The sequence below is a fragment of the Apium graveolens genome, chromosome 2 (genome assembly GCF_009905375.1).
Source record: "Apium graveolens cultivar Ventura chromosome 2, ASM990537v1, whole genome shotgun sequence".
NCBI classification, from domain to species: domain Eukaryota; kingdom Viridiplantae; phylum Streptophyta; class Magnoliopsida; order Apiales; family Apiaceae; genus Apium; species Apium graveolens.
This window is the reverse complement of record NC_133648.1, coordinates 4,432,364-4,446,929: the sequence shown is the minus strand read 5'-3', so window position 1 is coordinate 4,446,929 and position 14,566 is coordinate 4,432,364. Positions and strand designations below refer to the sequence as shown.

At 41.9% G+C, this 14,566-nt stretch overlaps 1 pseudogene; it reads right to left on the bottom strand.

Moving 5' to 3' along the window:
- Window positions 1–421: 421 nt before the first annotated feature.
- Window positions 422–14,004, bottom strand: LOC141684584 (putative serine/threonine-protein kinase At1g09600; annotated as a pseudogene).
- Window positions 14,005–14,566: the final 562 nt, after the last annotated feature.

The window sequence follows — 14,566 nt, the reverse complement described above, 5'->3', positions numbered from 1 at the left end:
TCCTCTTAAATTCTCTCTGGAAATTCACAGAGACAACTGTACTTGGGAACCAGTTAAAACATTTCTTGTAATTAAACAAAAGGGAACAGGATACTATATGAAGGAAGTACTAGGATCTTCTGAACTTCTTCCCAAAAAAGCATGGTGAGCTCAATTAACTAATAAATGAACACTCTATGCTAGAATTACCAAATTGGATACCAAAATAAATTTTCACATGACAACAGTGGTAATTGGTCATACTCGGTATAATCCAGGAATTAAGATAGATCACATATTATTTAGCAACAATTTTGTTAATAAATTTGGGATCTGCCATTTTTATATACGAATACAATTTTGAGATCCAAAAAGAGGAAATAATTTAGAAATATCACAATTTTAAGGAAGACAATCGAAAATATCATGATCCAGGTATTACATGAATTTTATGGTATAGTCATTTCGAATATTTGTTTGGAAACACACAGGAGATCAGCAAATTTATGTAAAACATACATGTAGGAAATATGTTGCTTATGGCTGTGGATCAGGATAGTAAGCTCAAGCTGATGTCCTGGGAATGCCATCCACATCTTTACCAAACTTTTCTCGGACAGCTCTGTGACCTAAGCTCAAGCTCCAGAATTTGATGCTAATTTGTAAAGAGTCCCATCGGCTATCACTCCCCAGGACCACTAATTTCATTTGGAATTCCAGAAGCAGCTTCAACGGTAGAAGACTTGAACTTTACCTCAACCCTTTCCGTCTGCATACAAATTAATTACCAACTTAATGAACTAAATGTAAAGATTGGATCAATGTAGGAACCAGGTACAAAAGATTTATTATTAATAAACAAAACTTACCAGCATTGAGTGGTATAGTTCTCCGTTAAGACGAAGAGCTGGAATGGCTCTAGATCTAGACGTCCCTTTCCCTTTGTCATCATATATGTTACCCTTGTTTCCTCCAGCCGCTTCTCTACAAGTTCCAACAGTATTGTACATTATAGCAACATAAAACATTTTTCTAGCCAAGATAAATCAGCTCACACCTAACGGCATGACAAAAAGTGAATGTCTACAACAGCTGTAGAAACATACAATTCTAGAGGAAGAATAAGGATGTGACACAGACACACACACACATGGATACACATATGAAGACTGATTATTTCACATTATAAACCTTCTTGCTTCATCTCGAGCTTGACCATTTAACTCTTTGCTTGGAGGAAACTCTGGAAACTCTTCAGATTCACTTGGAAGTCGTTCTGACAAAAAAAACTGCAATAAAACCAAGTTGTATTAATAGGTAGCTCAGCAAGGAAAAAGCAAAGGGTTCTAATGCATATATTACAAGGAAAAATAGAATAATAGGCAGAAAAATACAGAGCTGGTGGACAGCAGGAGAAAATACTTTTAGGAAAGAACAGCCTATTAGAGGATGTTAATGGATATCTGTAAGGCCCTTAAATCAAGAATACGCAGAACAAGATTTCTCAGAATGAAGTTATAACAAGAAAATGAATCTAAATTCGCAACATGGTACCTCACTATTTAAAGCATTGATTGCAGACTTTCGAGCTGAAGATTCTATTGACAGCAGGGTCTCAATCAGCGCTAATGCTGGTGCAGGTAAGTTCTCGAACTTTTCTGCAACACATCTTTTAAAAGGTTTTTGAGGATCACATATTTCTGCAGGACACTGCTTCAATTTTATCCAGTATTCCTCTGAAGGTGAGCCACAAAGTGTGAATATCTGACGCAGCTGGTCCACCTAATAGACAGCAATACACCAACTTTATCATTCAATTGTACCAGCAAAGTTGAGGCAGTAATAGAAACAATGAATAAATGAAGTTGGCCATCCACAAAGAAGTCTTTCATTGGGTGGATTACTGTCTGGCCATGGCAGGAAAATGTAAACATAATATTTGGCCTACGCGCAATGCGTCGCCCTTATTTTCCTTTGCTCTGGCCTGAAATAAAATAATTTTCTCGCTAATTTATTATCCTGCACAATGCGCAGACAGGCTCCAGATAGACTCGAGTGAAAGAATAAGAAGAAAAGCAAAAAGGAAAAGGTTAGGTTTGCATTCAAGAACTATTTTGTTATAATGTATATTCCAAAAGTGAAGGACTACTTACCTTAAGCATGTGAAAACATAAACTCACACCACTCTAATGCTACATTTATCAATATGTGGAAATGAAATTTAATGTTTTAATTGTTCTACCTTATCCACCATCATCAGAGGTAGAAAAATTCATAGTACAAAAAAAATTACTATAAGCAGTTGACATTTCAGACGCTGCTATTGTAGACTACTAATTCTAAGTAATCAAACTATAAACCGTAAGAACAAACGTGTTTCGGCTATTTATCTTTTAAGTAGTTATTACATGTTTATTTGTCTGTAAGAACACATTTGCAAATCATGTACCTCCGTTGTCCCCGGGAAAATTGGTTCTCCAGCATACAATTCAGCAAAAAGGCAACCTGCACTCCATAAATCTACAGCATCACTGTAGCAAGTGGCGCCAAGTAATATCTCAGGTGCTCGGTACCAAAGACTAATGACACGATTCGTCAGAGGGCAAACTTCTTGCGGATTGTCGAAGTAGGCCAAACCAAAGTCGGCAATTTTTAGGTTCCCGTTATTGTCAATCAGAAGTTTGGAACCTGCGAGAGGAGGTAGGAAATTACTTAGCAAAAAACAAAAATAAATTTAAAAAAAATAGTAGAAGAAGGTTGGAACCTTTTATATCTCCATGCAGGATGCCCTGACGGTGGCAGTAGTCAAGTCCGCAGAGCAGTTGCTTCATGTAGGATTTGACCTGCAACAAGTTGAGTTTTATTATATGTATCAAGATAAAAGAAAATAAAAAATCTTACACTACATCTCAATGAATCATAGTGCCAAATACACCTCTATGTACAACACTATCTTAAACTGTGTGTCAACAAGCATGAGGAGATTTATGAAAATGTGAATTTACATTAAGAGAATATTTGTAACTTGACTGATTCCTAAATATCATTTTGCATAAAAAATTTAACTATTGCACAAACTTTGCACGAGTACCTGAGCTTCTGTAAACTTCAGCCCAGTGGAAGCAAGCCGTGCAAGATCATGTTCCATGTACTCCAGCACAAGGTACAAACTGTATGAAGACTCTGATGCAACTACACCTTCCAATTTTATTATGTTAGGATGGTTGATGTACCAATAATATTATTATTAGTCTATAGTTTTAGGAGATGATCTTCTTTCCTTGATTAGCCAACCCCTTCAAATGGGATTGTTGTCCTTTATTTATACTAAGTCCCAAATGGGCTCAATCCTTACAATGTGGGCCTTCTTGGGCTTTACATAATGTATTGTGATTATTCTAACTATAATTCCTTTGGGCCGTCTTGTCCTGGTCCAACATTAGTCCCCCTCCTTGTTTTGCGCGATATCTTTAGATTTGCGTTTTCGTGCTCTCCACCCTTGCGCTTTGAATTCCGAGGTTTTTGTCTTGATACCTGAATAAAGTTAGTGACCGGACAGGATAATGAAATGAAGGGAAAAATTAGTGAAAAAACGAACGAACGAAGCAAAAGAAAAATAAGAAATAACTGTTAATTCGAGATAGGAGTCAAATGTGTGTGTCCGAAAAAAGAAAGGAATTAAACATAATGCTTTTTTTTTTTTGAAGGTATATATCCGCTCATGTGTGTTTTTGAATTTATTTTTCCAGGTTTTTTTTTTGTTTTTGCAGGTTTCCTGGCTAACCTCTTCGACTTCCTCTCCAGGTATCTAAAAGGGGATTGCAGCGCGTTCTGGGCTCGCACTGTAAGTCGTCTACTCTCTCTCTCTCTCTTCCTTTTCCTTTTTATCTGCGGGTCGGTCGTGTTTATAGTTTACCGATTTATAATGGCCGACTTTCCTTCGTCGTCGTCGTCGCATAGTGCCACCAACCGGGACCCCGGGAAGCGACCGTTAGAGGAGGGTGACGAGGAGTCTGTTTTGAACTTGGATAATCTAGAGATCCCGGACCTAGGTCAGTGTGGGTCTTTTGATTTCTTAGGAAGCGATGAGTTTTTGAAGGGGGTGCCTCCAGGTCCTATGCCCTCTCCACCCTTAAGTCCTCATACCCTGGAACTTAGGAATAGAACGGTCGAGGAAAGTCTTCGACTAGGTAGGATCGAATTTGAGAGCAAACCTAGTTTAAACTATCTTAGTTATTACATCACCGTCGACCCCCCTGCGAGTAAGTTGGAGAAGTACATCGACCTGTCTAACGGCTACCGTTATCGAGTGCCGACAGCAGATGAGAGGGTTTGGATAATGCTCGAGTTCGGGATGCATGGGGTTGCGATGATAATGTTTCAGTTTGGTCTTCGTTTGCCCATGCATCCGTTCTTCCTGACGATGTATGAGGCTATCGGTTGTGGTTTAGGGCAGCTGACACCAAATTCTGTTGCTCAGTTAAGTGGTTTCGTGGCACTGTGCTGTGATAAGGGTCGATCACCGACTTTGAAATTGTTTTTCTCTATTTATGGTGTGCGGTACTATGGTGGCCAAGTATATTTCGACTCCCGACATCGACGGATGAAGATTGTTAGTGTTAGGTCATCGAATTCTGGTTATTACTCGCAATGGTTGTACGTTGGGGGTCCTGACTTGGAATTTGTAAAGCCTTGCGGGAAAGTTAGCCAGGGCACGATTGATTATTTAAATAACATGGAGAAGCACGATACTGCCTACCTCGATGAGTTTCATGGGTCGAGGACATGGTATACGCACTTAGATTTGAAGGACTCTGGATTTTTAGGGATGCACGATTGTAAGGGGGATGTATTAATTGTTATTGCCCTTATTTTGTTTACGTACTTAGTTTTTGTACTTGTCATTGTCGGCTCTTGCTTATTTTAATTTTCGTAAGTGCTTATATATAGGATGGCTGACTTATTGTTTTGTTTGTTTCTTTGTAGTGGAAGGCGCCTCACTTAAAAAGGTTTTAGACGGAGGGATTCGAGGAGGAATGGACAAGGCAATGATGTTGTTATTGCAGCGTGCTGCGAGGAAGCCTGCTGATGCAGCCAGGGCTGGACCGTCGGGGGTTCCTCATTCAGTTTCAATTGAATTGCTTGATGACCAGGGAAACAAGGTAATTGAAGACAATGAGAGGGTTGTTTCAGATCTCGTCCGCGTGGAGGGTAACCCTCGAAAGCGGTTTCGGAGGGAGGATGATGAAGTGGCTGTTGGAGGACGGGGGGGCGGGGTCGAGGGTGTGAACAAAAATGTGGCCACTGCCGGGGAAAGGGTTTATGGGAAGACCGTCGACCCTCGGTCGAAGAAAGAGGTGATGAGGGTCGAGATTCAGCCCACGGAGCGATGGACGGGGGGATCAACTGTGCCCTTGAGGGCACTTAACCTCTTTAACTTACCTCAGGACTTGGTTGCTTATGATGGGAGGAAGCGTGAGGACCTTGTTGATCGATGTAAGAGCCGGGCTGGGAGGGTACGTTCATTCCCTTCTCTTTCTTTTTAATGTGCATGTTTCTTTGTTTTCATGTTCGGTCATGGTCGTTTATAGTCATAGTTGCCGACCCTGTTTTCATGTCCCCCCCCTTTTTTTTTGTAGTTTCTTTCCGATTTTATGCATATACTGGAGGATTACAAGGCTGATGTTGATGGTGAGGCTTGTTCCAAGCTCGAAGCTGAAGTTGCTGCCTTGAAGGGGGAAAAGAAGAAGATTGCGGTGGGTTTTGCGGAACTCGAGCACAGGGTGGCTGATTTGTCTAAGGCAAATTCCGCACTGTCGAAAAAGGTTGCTGAGATGGAGGCTACAGAGCAGGTGTCGAGTGGGAAGATACAGGAACTCGAGGGTCGACTGCTCGAGGTGGAAAGGGAGCTTGAAGAGGAAAAAGGCAAGCGCCAAGGCTTGCTTCGACAGGTCGAAGGAATGGATGGCTCCTACGAGTTGATCGTGAAAGAAAATGAAGATTTGAAGATAGAGGTAGAGAAAGCCGTTGAAGATATCGCTGGTGCTCTGGGCGACGGTTATGGACGATGCCTTTGACGGATGGAAGAGGCTGGTTTTGCCGTCGAGGGTCATGCCTTTGATGACTATCTTCGTGACCTGGCATCGAAGGGTGGTAACGCATGAAGGCAGGGTATGCCCTGTGATTTTTGTAATCGTATTTGAACATTTTTTTTGTGATCGTATTTGAACATTTTTAAGTGTTTAAGAGCTTTATTGATACCAACATCATGGAAGTCCCAGAACTTGAGAAGTGTAGTAATCACTGTGGTCCTGGATTTGTAAGAAGTATAAGGTATGCGATCCATTGTTTAAGCTTATTTCTATGATGTAAGCAGTTACGTATTGGCTGGTTTTGCTATCTATTTGTCTCGAGTTTGAAACATTAAGCCGTTTGTTAGTTTCGTAGTCGAGTGTTTACATTATGAGAGAGATTTTATTGCCCAGACCGTCGTCGTGAAGTGGTTGTATAAACATTTGCCTAGAAATGAATGATTATTTTTAGTTAAGTAAGGAGCGAAGGAAGTGAAAGTCTGTGCTTTTTCCAAGTTAAAGGAATTTGTTCATCATAACCTCGTAGCGACCCCTATTATATCGAGGGTTTGTTTTTGAAATGGCATTTTACTGCCTCAAGATAACAAGTTACAACTGAGATTAAATTACTGATAGAACTTTTTGAGGTGAATTCCATTCCAAGCATTTTTGATGGGTTTCCCGTCGAGGTGCGCAAGCTCATAGGTCCCCGTGCTTACAAGTCTCGAGATCCGATAAGGGCCTTCCCAAGCTGGTTTGAATTTTCCTGAGACAGTGGATTGTGATGCTGCGGAATCTCTTAAGACAAGGTCGTTAACCTTGAAGTCTTTGGGTTTGACTTTTTTGTTGAAGTACCTTGCAGTTTTTTCTTGTTGGGCAACCATCCGCATTCGGGCTTCTTCCCTTGTTTCTTCTAACAGATCATTGTGAAGGCGGAGTCCAACGAGAGATAGAGCGGGATCGAATACGTCGATCCGTGGTGAGCTGAGACTTATCTCGACAGGTATGACAGCGTCGACTCCATATGCAAGTCGGAAGGGAGTTTCGCCCGTCGCACTTCGGGGAGTCGTCCTATACGACCACAATACATTCGGTAGTTCGTCGACCCAACATCGGGGTACTTCTTCAATTCTTTTCTTCAGGCCTTGTAGGATGGTTCTATTTGTTACCTCTGCTAGTCCATTTGCTTGGGGGTATGCTACAGATGCTTTGATGTGCTGGACTTTTAATTCGAGCAGAGCCTCCTCAAATTGCTTTCCTACAAACTGAGTGCCGTTATCAGAAACTAAGATTCTGGGGATCCCAAAGCGAAAGACGATGTATTCCATAAAGAATTCTATCATCTCTTTTTCTCGAATTTTAGCAAGTGGTTTTGCTTCGATCCATTTGGTTGCGTAATCCACAGCGACTACGATGTATTGGCACTGATTTTTGGATTTTGGAAAGGGACCCACAATGTCTATTCCCCATTGGAAAAAGGGGCATGGGCTGAGAATAGAGTTCAGCTCAGTTGTGGGTCGACGGTTTACATTTCCGTGCAGCTGACATGCTTGACACTTCTTGACGTAATCTTCACAATCTTTCCGGATTGTAGGCCAGAACAGGCCTTGTCGGATAACTTTGAGGGCTAATGTTTTTCCTCCTAGGTGTTCTCCACAGATTCCCGTATGTATTTCCACGATCGCTTGGAGGGCCTCTTCTGGAGACAAGCAACGGAGCAGAGGCTCAGAGAGGGCACGTCGGTATAACTCCGAACCCACAACACAGTAGTTCCTGGCTTTGAACATGAGAGTGCGGGCTTCGGACTTATGCTCAGGCAACTTGTTGTCGATAATGTACTCAAGGAAGGGTTGGCGCCAATCGAACCTAGCCTGGATTTGATTGACTGATATTTCGTCGATAGAGGGGGTTTCCAAAATGTCGACGTATGTTGGGCTGAGATTAGTGGGGAGGTTGGAAGAGGCTAGTTTGGCTAGAGAGTCTGCCCACTGGTTCTCCTCCCTGTCGACGTTTGACATTTTCCATGAAGGGAATTTGCTAAGAAGCTCTTGTGTTCTTGTTAAATATCGGGCCATCCTTTCATTATGCGTCTTAAATTCGCCACTTATCTGTTTGCAAACCAACTGAGAATCCCCAAATATGTCAATGACCTCTGCTTCGAGATCGGATGCGAGTTTTAGACCGGCAATGAGTGCCTCGTACTCGGCCACGTTGTTTGTGGCGGAGAACCCGAACTTGAGAGCCTGCTGAATTTTGAATCCTCCTGGGCTGATTAATATGACCCCTGCTCCTCCAGAGCCGGACGTCGAGGAACCATCAATGAACAGAAGCCACGGACGAGACTGGTCCTCTTCAGGTTTGTGCGTCTTGGATTGGAACTGGTATTCGGCGACGAAATCTGAGAGAACTTGGGCCTTGATCGCCGTTCGAGGTTTATACTCGATGTAGAACTGGCTTAACTCGATGGTCCAAGCTGCGAGCCTGCCTGTTATGTCGGGCTTGTGCAGGATTCTTTTCAGAGGAAGATTGGTCAGGACATGGATTTCTCTCGCTTGAAAATAATGGCGTAGCTTACGACTCGCGACAACGAGAGCGTATACGAGTTTCTCGACTTGAGGGTACCTTGTTTCCGCGTCTCGTAGTGAGTGGCTGATATAATATACAGGAATATCTTTTCCCTCATCGACACGGACCAATACTGCCGCGACCGTTTCGTCGGAAGCTGAGAGATATACCCGTAGCGGCTCACCTGTTAAGGGTCGTGTTAAAACTGGAGGATTTGTCAAAAACATCTTTAGCTCCGTGAAATTCTTTTCACAGTCTTCGTTCCATTCAAACTGCGATGATCTGGAAGCTTTTTTCATTGCAGAGAAAAACGGGAGGCATCTCTTTGAAGATTGAGGAATGAACCTTCGAAGTGCGGCTATACACCCTGTGAGTTTTTGTAAGTCTTTAATGGATCTTGGTTTGCTCATTTCTAGGATGGCTTTTGTCTGAGCTGGATCGGCCTTGATGCCTTTCTGGGTAACAAGGAACCCCAAAAATTTACCTGCAGTAAGGCCGAATGAACACTTTGCCGGGTTCAGTCGCATGTTATTTGCCCTTGCATTGGTGAACGTTTCTCGAAGGTCTGTCACGTGGTCGGAGGTAGCTTTTGACTTTGTGATCATGTCATCGACGTATATTAGCATGTTTCTTCCTATCTGCGAAGAGAATATTTTATCCATTGTCTGCTGAAAAGTAGCACCCGCGTTGATTAATCCGAAGGACATTACTTTGTATCCAAAGACCCCTCTATGAGTGATGAAAGCAGTTTGTTGCCAGTCATGGGAATCCATCTTAATTTGATTATACCCCGAAAAGACGTCCATAAAGGACAGGAGTTCGTTTCCCGCTGTGGCGTCGATGAGTTGGTCGATATTGGGCAAAGGGTAAAAATCTTTGGGGCACGCCCTATTCACATCTGAATAATCAATGCACATTCTCCACTTCCCATTGCTTTTCTTAACCAGAACTACGTTTGATATCCACGTGGGGAATTGCACGGGCTCGATGAAGCCGGCGTCGAGGAGTCTTTCGACCTCTTGGTCGATGGCTGCTCTTTTCTCGGCCGAGAATATGCGTTGTTTCTGTCGTACAGGCCTGGTGTCTTTACTGATGTGCAGCGAATGTCGAGCAGTGGTCTCTGGGATGCCAGGCATGTCTCTCGGGACCCAAGCGAAAATGTCGGAGAATTCCCGAATGAGGTTTGTGATATCTCTTTTGAAATCTGATGAGAGGTTTTTGCCAATTCTTGTTGTTTTATCTGGGTTTCCTTCAAATACTTCTATATCTTCTGTTTCTTCGAGAGGGGAGCATGAATTGCTTGTGGATGAGTCAATCAATTCTCTTGGGTCGATATCTAGTACTTGATTGACTTCTAGCTCTTCCTCTGTCTTTTTTCTTGGAGAAACGGTGGTTAGGTAGCATTGTCTTGCTGTTACTTGATCACCAATCATTTCTCCCACGCCGAAATCTGTGGGAAACTTCATTTTCAAGTGGGAGATAGATGTTATAGCTCGGAGCGCGGTGATCGTTGTTCGTCCCAAAATGGCGTTGAAGCTTGAGGAAGCGCTAATCACATGGAATTTGACCATTTTCCAAATCTGACAGGGAGGGGAACCGAAAAGCACTGGCATATCGATGGTTCCTACAACGTGAACCTCATTGCCTGTGAACCCGTATAGCGGGGTTCGGGAGTTTTCGAGTCTTCGATCTCCTATGTCCATTCGGGAAAAAGCATGGTGATATAACACGTCGACGGAGCTACCATTATCGACCAACATTTTCTTAACCGTATTGTTTCCCACACGTGTTTTGATGACGAGAGCGTCTTGATGGCCTTCGATGAGACCGGGACGATAATCGTCATCAGAGAAAGAGATGACGGGGGAGGGATTCACTCGAGGGCGTTTAGCTGTCGAGGGATTGACATTAAAGACTTCTCGAGCATAAATCTTGCGAGAGTTGTGGGAGAGGCCCCCGGCGGCTACGCCGCCAAAAATAACGTCGATTACACGGTCGTTTTCGCCTCGATGGTGACGTCTGGGTTCATCATCGTGTTGCACATAGTGGACTAGTTGTCCTCGACGAATTTTTCCTTCGATGAGATTGCTAAGTTGAAAACATTGCTCTGTTGTATGGCCGGTGTCTTCATGATATTCACAATATCTGGAGCTTGGGGGTCTTCCTGGTTTCATGGGTCTTGGAGGGCGATAGTCCGGTTCCGTTTTCAACACCGCCAAAATTGTCGTTTTCTCAGTGTTGAGTTTAGTGAACTCTTTTTCAGATCGATTGTGGGGTTGCCAATCCCTTTCTCTTCTATCCCTCGGGGGGAGGTCCGATGTGCGAGGCGGGGGCGACCTACGTCGCTCTCGGCGCCTTTCCCTCGCAGGGGATCGTGGACTGTAGCTTCGGCGTCGTTCGTACTTTGACGACCTCCGTGGAGATTGTATACAGCTTACCGCTTCTTGAAGCATCATGCGGTGTTCTATAATCTGGAACACAGCCTGTAGTGTTTTCGGCCTTTTTTCAAAGATCTCTTCTAAAAGGAGGCCATGCCTAGACTTATCGATGCCCGCCGTCAGGAAATTGACAGCCATCTGTTCTATTAAGTCTGGAATTTCTGCTATCTCTTCTCTGAACCGGGTTAGAAAATCCTGAGACTTTCGCCGGAGCGTTGATGCATTGTCATCAAGGATGCAGTAACTTTGATTCCTTTATAGTTGCTGGAAAATCGGGCTTGAAACTTGCTTTTCAGAGTTGTCCACGAGTCGATTGACTGAGGTGGCAAGTTACTGTACCATCGGAGAGCCGTGCCTTGAAGGCAAGTAGAGAAGAACTGACACCTAGCGATCTCCGAGTGGCCGAAGAAAGCCATGCGACCGTCAAATGTATTTAGAAATGCTAACGGGTCCGAGGATCCGTCGAAATGATCGAGAGCAGGCGTTTTCAACGTCCTGTCGATGCGCGCCTTCTCAAGCACTAATGATAGGGGGCTCTCAGAAACGGTTTCAAACCCTGCCTGATTTCTCATCAAGGTACGCATCTGGGCGATTTCCTCCTGCATTTTAGCGAACTCCTCGTGAGATATAGATTCTGTGGATTCTGTCTGATGTGAGACATCGGCAGATGACACTGTCCTCTGTCGACGTTCGCGAGGTTGCGAATATGTTGACTCCGCCGAGGGCTCATATTCGTACTCCGCATCATCCTCATCATAAAATTCATCATCTTGTCCTTCATTTTGAATTGTAGTTTGTTGGAGCTCTCGACGGAGACGGTGAATCTCACGTTTTCGCTCAAGTTTAGCCTGCAATCTATGAGCTTCGCGCTCTAGAAACTCGAGTTCTTCATCTGAATCAAGGGAATCTTTCGGATTTCCTTGGTTTTGGGCTTTTAGCCTTTCTTTCTTTTCCAAATGTAGCCGAACGTCGCTCGAGAGAACTTTTTTTCCTTTAGATGTTTGAACTCTAAAACGCTGGTCTGACACAGCTTTTCTTTTTCTGTCCCTTTGGAGTGAGTCCTTCAATCCTAGAAATTGATCTTCTGGAGGAGCCTCAGGTGGAGGGAACAAACACTTCGGCTTCAATGCCGGTTGTTTTGGAAGCTCGCGATCGTCGTGGGTCGAGGGGTCGGCGGCAACTTCTGCCGTCAACTCCTTTACCTGAGTTGGTCCGGCGGTTCCCGGATCAAGCTCTTCTACAATCATCTTCTGGTTGGATCTTGTTAAAGCAAAGCTCCTTCTAGCGCCAAATGATGTACCAATAATATTATTATTAGTCTATAGTTTTAGGAGATGATCTTCTTTGCTTAATTAGCCAACCCCTTCAAATGGGATTGTTGTCCTTTATTTATACTAAGTCATAAATGGACTCAATCCTTACAATGTGGGCCTTCTTGGGCTTTACATAATGTATTGTGATTATTCTAACTATAATTCCTTTGGGCCGTCTTGTCCTGGTCCAACAATTGTGTAGACTGCGTTGAATCCTAATCACTCTGGCCACGAAGCGAATGGTTCCAGGTTCCAAATCGTCGACTCTGATCTTTTTTAAAGCAAAGATTTTCTGCTTCTCAATCAAAAGCCCGATAAACATGGCTGTAAGTACCTTCACCGATCTGCAAAGAAAAATTAAATCACTCAGCCAAGATTTTTAATCAGCTGCTCAAGAAAATTAAAAAAAACATCCATGATGACAGTAAAACGAGGCCATTGCTCCAAGAAGAACACCCAATAACACTATAGAATCATATATAAGATCAAATATAACATAACACGTAATTTCGTTGTTACGAATGTACGTAGAAGATTCTATACTAGATTTCTATATTACACTTGATTTTCAATTTTAGATGAGATTCTACGTTATATTCAATATTTTAAGCTTAATCAATATTAAATTTTGTGATTCTAAATTTAAGTAAAACATTACTAATAATGAGGAGATAAGTTGATGATGTGTTGAATTACATAAATACAGAGAGAGCTGATTGCTAATCAACACTTTACCACTAAAGGGGATCTAAAGTAAAGGGGATACGTGATCTAATGATTTGAAGGGATCAACTAGTTCAGAACTATCTACCTTAGAAATTTTATTTAGTTTTTAAATAAAGTTCGATTACATAAATTTATATACTCACACACATATCCTACTAAAAGTTTAACACGACCGCTTGTTACATAAGAGAGATCCGAACATTCATTAGGCTCCATGGATAGATATCACCTTAAAATATTAAAAAATAACAAAATAAACTTTTTAATATAGAAAAACAAGCAAGGCATAGAAGTCTACATTTATCTCCAAAGACTTCTAATCAACCGTTTTATCAAAAGGGGATACATATACACGGAGAGCTGATTGTTAATCAAGAGTTTTACGAGAAGGGGATCGATGATTTAATGATGTAAGAAATCTTATTCAATTATTTAAACAAAGGACAATAACAATTTATATTATCACACACATATGCATATACTAAGAGTTTAACTATTAGGCTATTGTAAGATATCACGTTAAAAAAATTACTAGGTGACAAAATAAACTTAATTAATATAGAAAAACAAGGAAGGAACAGAAGTATATATACTAGTTTTAATCTCCCAAAAGACTTTAATTTCCTGGGAATGCATCCCCTTAAAGCTTCACCAGAAACTTCAACCATCCATGAAGGCCACCCTGCTGCAATCAACTCGGCCTCACCACCTTTTGGAATTCTTCCTGCGGAAAGAAGAAAGGGCCTTTTTCTTTCTATTCTCCTTATTCCTGGAAGACGAATATTCTGGAAAAGAAGTATACTTATGAAGAAAATTGTGCCGCGATATACCTTCACTATGCAATGGTAAACTTTCCATTGCATCTTCTTCACTGTTATAGTGTCCAAGTAAGGGTAGACAACAATTCCCCATATCTGCACCTTAAAATAATCAAGAAAAATGAGTTGTACAAGCAATAATTCAGAGTTCTTGAACACTGGTTCGAAAGAAAACAAGGATCAAGAGTTAATAATATTCAGTGATGAACTCTATCTCGAAGATCTCAATACTTATACAATTTTTTTTGCATGTTGAGGTGTATATATTAATTAAATTTTGGCCTAGTATTAGACTATGTGATCATGAAATTTTGGCACTAAAGCTGCTTTAAAACGGAGAAAAGCCCATTATTTTATATAAAATCTTTGTTCTCACTGGTATGTCCCTCGTGTAATCTCACTCTAAAACTTGCACTTAAATCAGGGGCAGGGCGGATAAGCAAGGAAAAAGGTGGGTCCCATGTAGGTCCCTTGAAATAAAATTAATGAGTTTTTAGTATCATAATTTATGATAATATATGAATGTATCCCATGACAATTTGGAATAAGTGTATATGGCCAAAACATACTCGGTTTCACTCTATAGAAAATTCTAGAATCTTCATATTGATATACAACTTTTTGGTTAGATTTTGTATTAAAAAGTTAAATTAATT